This window comes from Acomys russatus, chromosome 9 (assembly GCF_903995435.1).
Source record: "Acomys russatus chromosome 9, mAcoRus1.1, whole genome shotgun sequence".
Taxonomy (NCBI): Eukaryota; Metazoa; Chordata; class Mammalia; order Rodentia; family Muridae; genus Acomys; species Acomys russatus.
This window is the reverse complement of record NC_067145.1, coordinates 11651034-11657682: the sequence shown is the minus strand read 5'-3', so window position 1 is coordinate 11657682 and position 6649 is coordinate 11651034.

The following is a 6649-nucleotide window of genomic DNA, read 5'->3' as shown; positions in this document are numbered from 1 at the left end:
TAAGGCCACTGATTACTACTGTGCTTCCTGAGGATGTGAAATTACAGGAAAAATGAACTGGGCCAACTCTAGACAAGATTATATAACCCTCTGGAGTTTATGTGATGGTTTAGAGTGGTAGGAAAAAGAACAAGATTGCAATAGGATTGTCTTATCCTTTAGAGATCTAGGGGAAAAAATCAATCATGGGAAGGGGGAAAATATGTGGCCTGTAGTTATGTGAAAAATATGATCCAGGATTATAATTCAAAGTTAGGGTAGTCAACGGGCACTTAGTGAGGGGATCCCCTGTTCCCATAAGACCTAATCAGATTTCAGCACCCAGACAAACCCAGAATTCCAGGCTCTACCTTGCCTACTTCCAAAGTGACTGGCCAGGACACCAACCCACCTCCACCCCAAGATCCCCTTCAGGTCCATGATGCTTCATTCATTCTTAGTGCTGAATTCCACTCACCCAGAGATAACCACTTCCTGTTGGTTGTGCTACTATGCACAGCCACCCTTCTACAAGGGGATAGGCCTCATAGACAACTATATCCTGAGTGACCAGCCTACAGGTTGTTGGTAGGCCTATGAGGGGTGGTCACTAACTTTACAAGAGGTAATAGGACATGGTGTCTGTGTACATATGGTACCCCAAACTCACCACACCTTTGCAATCAAACTAAACCTGTGTCCACAGAAAAAGACAAATGGGTGATACTCCCATCACAAGCTTGTTGAGCCTGCTCCACAGGGCTCAGTTCATGTGCCCATACAAGGATTCTTATTGGGACAAAATGACAACCAGGTTTTTGTATTATGGTACAATTAGTGCCCCACATATTTTACTATCCACAAGAGAAAAATAATATTGTCCTGGTTGGCAAGGGAAAGACTGATCTCATTTGGGAAAATAGCAAGCCAATATCTCTCACCCTAGTTCGTATCCTTGGAACAAACATTGTTGGTGCCAGGGCTGGAATAACAGCCTTGTTACTCCAATACCAGAAATATAATAAGTTAAGGCAGACATTGATGAAGATATGCAAAGACTAGAGCGGTCCATATCCCATTTAGAAAAGAATGTAGACTCACTGGCTGAGGTAGTCCTACAAAATAGAAGAGGTCTTCATCTCCTGTTTTTCCAACAGGGTGGGTTGTGTGCAGTCCTCAATGAGCAATGCTGTTTCTGTGGGAAAGAATAAGCCTTGTCACAGGTGGGAGCAGTCTTGGTAGGCTTTACTCTTGGGGCACCCCATGAATACCTTGTGACAGACTGAGTGGAGCCATCCTGGGTCTGGAATTCAGGAAGCAGACCTGGGAACCCCACCTGGACTATTGTTCTTCTAATGGACCCTCACCGGGAGAAGGAGCAGGTCCTTCCCACGTGACTCAGGCAGTTGGGGAAGAGAGAACAACAAAGTCAGCTGGGTGAGAGAGTGTGAGAGCAGCGGACCAGCTGGACCAGCACGCGGGCCAGAGAGACACCTAAGGACCCGTCCCGTGGAATGGCTACCGGAAGGTTCACTCTTTTGTCCCTTTAACCTTTTTCCTTCTTGTATAAGCTAGTTGGGTTGTATAATAAAGTTTAATTGCTAAGAAATAGAGTCAACAGTTTCTATGCAAATCATTCAGGCATCCTTAGCAAATTCTTAGAAAACATCAAAGAAAGCTTAGAGAGGAGAAGACATGAGAGAGAACGGTTCAAAAGTTAGTACTAATCCCTGTTTGAGTTTTCTTCCTGGCTAACTACCCTGATTTCCAACCTGGTTGGACCACTAATGCTTTTACTCCTGATTCTTCCATTTGGGCCCTGCATCCTGAACAAGTTTATCCAATATGTAAAACAGAGACTTGGGGCTATACAAGGTTATGATTTTCAGACAAAAATATTTCCCAGTAGATACTGAAGAGGCTAGGATTAGCCCCTAAAGTCACCAGTCAGAGGGGGTTCTGTAGGGACTAGACAGAGACCATCTTGGATCAAGCCTCTATCTTGCCCTTAGAATAAACTTCCCACCTCCCCTAAGTCTCCAAATTCTCAGAAAGCTCACAAAAATATGACTGGTAACACCTGGAGTTAACACCTAAGGGCCAGTTCGTAAGGTGAAAAACCTACAATGTTACAGAAGATAAAAATTTAGATAAGATTTCCCTTGCAGCTTGACCCAAAGCCCCCCATTTTCTCAAAACCCCAGCAATATTATACCCTATCAGTGTTAAGGCCAACTTTTTTGTAACCCCATTACCCAATCATGTAATGTCAAGGCTTAAAGAGCCCCACTTGCAGAGTTTGCCTTTATAACCCCTGTATCCTAAGGAGTCAAGGCCGCCACCTTCTTCTGTTTCTGGGAAAGTGATGGTCCTTGCTCCGGATCTTGCTCAATAAAAAAATACCCTGTGTGGCTGGTCTATGATGGTCTATTGACTTGGGCATAACAATACCTAGTCTTAATCCACCTTGATATGTCATGAATCACTGATATTCATTAATGTAGGTCCTTTCTGAAGAGAAATTGAGGGGAAATAGATGTCAGGGGAGAGGTAGAAAAAGAACCTGGGAAGCTGCACTCACGATATAAAATAAATATTTTTTTAAAAAGAAGAACACAAATATCTAGATATCAAGAAAACAAATAAGTAACATGGGTGCAGAATAATTTAATAATTAAAAATGGGATATGTGTATAAATACAATTCTCAACAGAGAAAAAGCAAATGTCTGGGAAATACCTAAAGAAATGTCAAATATCTTAATCATAAAGGAAATACAAATCAAAACTTCTTTGAGATTTTACCTTAGACTTTTCAGAAAGGCTAGGATAAATAACAAAAGTGACTGCTCATACTGAGAAAATGTGAGGTAAAAAGAACAACCAGCCATGGGTGGTGGGTGTTCTAATTTATACAGCCACTATGGATATCATTATTATGGTTCATCAGAAAGATGGAAATTAATCTATTCCAAGATACAACTATACCACTTTTAGGCTTATAACAAAAGGACACTAACAAAAAGACATTTGATCTACCTTATTTATTGCTGCTATAGTCATAATAGCCAGAAAAGACAGAAATTGGGAACAACCTAGATGCCCCTTCCCAGATCTAGCCAATGGTCAGAATATTCTCCACAGTTGAGTGGAGAGTGTGATATGACTTTCTCACGTACTCTGGTGCCTCACATTTGACCATGTCCCCTGGAGGGGGAGACCTGGTGGCACTCAGAGGAAGGACAGCAGGTTGCCAAGAAGAGACTTGATACCTTATGAGAATATATAGGGGGAGGTGATCCCCCTCAGGAACAGTCATAGGGGAGGGGAATAATGGGAAAATGGGGGGGGGGAGGAATGGGAGGATACAAGGGATGGGATAAACATTGAGATGTAACAAGAATAAATTAATAAAAAAATATATCAAGAAAAAAAATTACACAATGAATCAATTACTCAGCTATACAAAAATTAATATCATAAAGTTTTCAGAAAAAAATGATGGAATTAGAAAAACTATTCTGAGTTAGGTATCACATAACCAGAAAGACAACTATGTATATTAACTTATATGTGGGTATTAGCACATGCATCAATAATAACCAGGCTACAATCCATAGAACCAATGAGGTTTGGTGTCAAGGAAAGGATTATGAATGACAGTAGATCTCATTTGAGAAAGGGAAATAAAATAGTAATAGATAGATTGATGGAAGGCTGGAACGGGGTAAACAAGTGGAGAGTGAGAGGGAATAGGCTAATGAGGAAGGAAACATGGAGAAAGACAACTGAATTTAAGAGCCATTTGAGGAATAAACTTCCAAATTTATGAATTTATGAAAATTTTGTAATTGTAATAACCATTTATATAATGGGTAGACTAAGGCTCCAAAGGCCATTTCTTATATGCAAATGAAGAGTTCAGCTCCAGGATTAGAGTTTAGGGCTACATTTCATTGAATGTTGGCCAAAGGGGTACCATGGAAATCCCCAAACATCTGAGACTATTGCCAAGACTACAGGTTGTTTTCCACAAACAAATGGCAAGGCAGGAAAATTATTTTGCCTACTGATAGCTTTAACCCTTATGTTCTACTACCTTTGGTGTGGGAAGATATTCTACATGCTACTAAAATGGAAATGTAAACACCAAATCAGCCTCAAGCCATTGGATCAAAAATGTCCTACCTGGAAGATGTGCAAGAGCAATGTGGAACAAAGCTTATGGGAGTGAATAATCAATGACTGATTTGACTTAAGGCCACTTCATGAGATAAAATCCATACCTGATCATTGTTTGGTGACCAAGAACCTGGAACAAGACAGTCCAGCGACCTAGGTAAAAAGCAAATACAACTGTTATTAAAAAGAAAAAGTCACAGCAAACTATTGAACAACATTATTCTATACTCATACATCAGGGTCTTGCTCTACTGTCTTCAGAAAAGCATCCTCCTGCAACAGATCAGAACCAATACAGCAACCCAGAGGCAGAGATGCAGAGAATGAGTAACCTTTGAACAGTGGGCTGTAAACACAGTATCCCCATCAAATCCCTACTATCATGTTTCATGGAACCTTGCTGAACAGAAAAAAAAAAAAAAAAAAAAAAAAAAAAAAAAAAGAGAAAAACCAGGACTATAGCAAGAGGGAATGAAAACACCAAGAAAACAAGGTCCTCTAATCAACTTGGGAAAAGGTCACATGAACTTTCAGAGATGGGCAGCATGCACAAGACCTGGATGGGTCAGCACTAAAGTCAGCAAGTGTAAAGTAACAACCATAGTTGGACCTAACTTAGTGTAAGTTAAAATTCCTTCACAGCCACACCATATTTCCCTAATCTAGTCTTTAGTAGGTGTCACTAATGGTTCACCATTTGCTTGTATTTTACATTTATCTAAATTATTATAATGAAATATTTTAATCTTTTCAGACTGATATCCTCGTGAGTAAACTCCAGTGGGTTGACTGGAAATGATTCGAGGTATCTGTTCATCTGTTAAATTTGTTCCATACTTTGTAAATCTCTGTGACCATTTTGGCAGTTACTGAATGCGAAGTCCTCATAGTTATAAGGAAAAGTCAAGCAGAAGAAGAAGAAGGAAAAAAAGAAGAAGAAAAAGAAGAAGAAGAAGAAGAAGAAGAAGAAGAAGAAGAAGAAGAAGAAGAAGAAGAAGAAGAAGGAAGAAGAAAAAGAAGAAGAAGAAGGAAGAAGAAAAAGAGAGAAAGACAGAGAGAGAAAGAGAGAGAGAGAGAGAAGACAAAGGCAGTGCATACAGACCTGAGCCAGAAGCAAACACAAACACTAGCAGGTTGCATGAGTGACTTACTCTTCCCTTCACTTCTCCTTTTCCTAGACTTCGAAATATAAGCTTCTTGAAAATATCTTCTCTATTTGACATCTCTCCTTCTAATGGCCCTCAAAAGTGCTCGATAGTCCTTAACATCCTCAAAAAAATGCACTTCCATTCAGTATCCTTCACATACCAAAACCTAGTATCTTGTTCTGTATTTGGCTTGCTTTTTATAATAAAAAGACAGGCAAAGCTGTATTTATCCCTGTTTTTTTTTTTTTTTTTTTTTTTTTTAAAGTTCCTTCACTGGAAAACTAAACCGCTATTTTGCTTGCGTTTTCTTTTCTTTTTTTCTGTCTAATTTGCTGAGTCCCACTCTTCTTTCTGGCCTTTCAATATTAAGGTCATCCTTGTATACTTTCTTAAAAAACAGTTACTCTCTTGTGGTTCTCAGCTTGCTTAAAGTTTTTCACTATAATGGCAACTTTCTTATTTGGTATATTTCCTGACTGATTCTCTCCCATTCACTCTCATCGTGGTTTTCTTATTCTTTATTTTAGTTGGGCCCACAACACCCTTCATATCATATCTCAGATGTAATCTACTAAAATGAATATTGCTGCCAGTTGTGCTCCATATCTTTAATCACAACACTCCGGAGTTAGAGATAGGTCAATATCCGTGAGTTCACGACCAGCCTACTTTATATAGCAAGTCTGAGGCTAGCCAGGGTTGCAAAGAAAGGCTTCTCTCAAGAAAAATATCATCTTTGTCATTTTATCCCAAAAATGATCAGATGTACTCTTCATCCCCTTATGATGACGACATCATGGTTCTTTTTTATCAGAAAAAAACATTCTCCCTTGCTTATTCTTTATCTGGTCTTATAAGCACTCTGCTAAGAGTATATTTATTATAATCACAAAGCAACACATACTTCTTAATCTATAAAATTTTTCTCCAAATAAAATAAATTTGAATTCAAGCTTACCAACAAATCTGCTATTTTGTTTCAAACTCTAGGACATAATGGAAAGCAATGTAATAGGAGAGGAAGAAGATGAGTTAAAATATGGAACAGACACACTAAATAAAAACTGGCATTGATTCTACAATGATACAATGATATGGTTTAATAAAAGTTAGAAAATTCTCGCTCATTCTCCAGTACTGTTTTTACCCTGCATTTCTTTTAAGTTGCTTAGTCATCCTCTCCTCTGACGATCACAATGGTAGTAAAACTGGTTGATGTTTATTGACAATGGTTCATATATACGAAGCTAGCTTGCTGCAAAGATGACCATATTCCCTTCTATAGCTGCATCCCACCTACTCCAGGACCTCATGTTGGGCATAGGCAAGAAGCAATTTCTA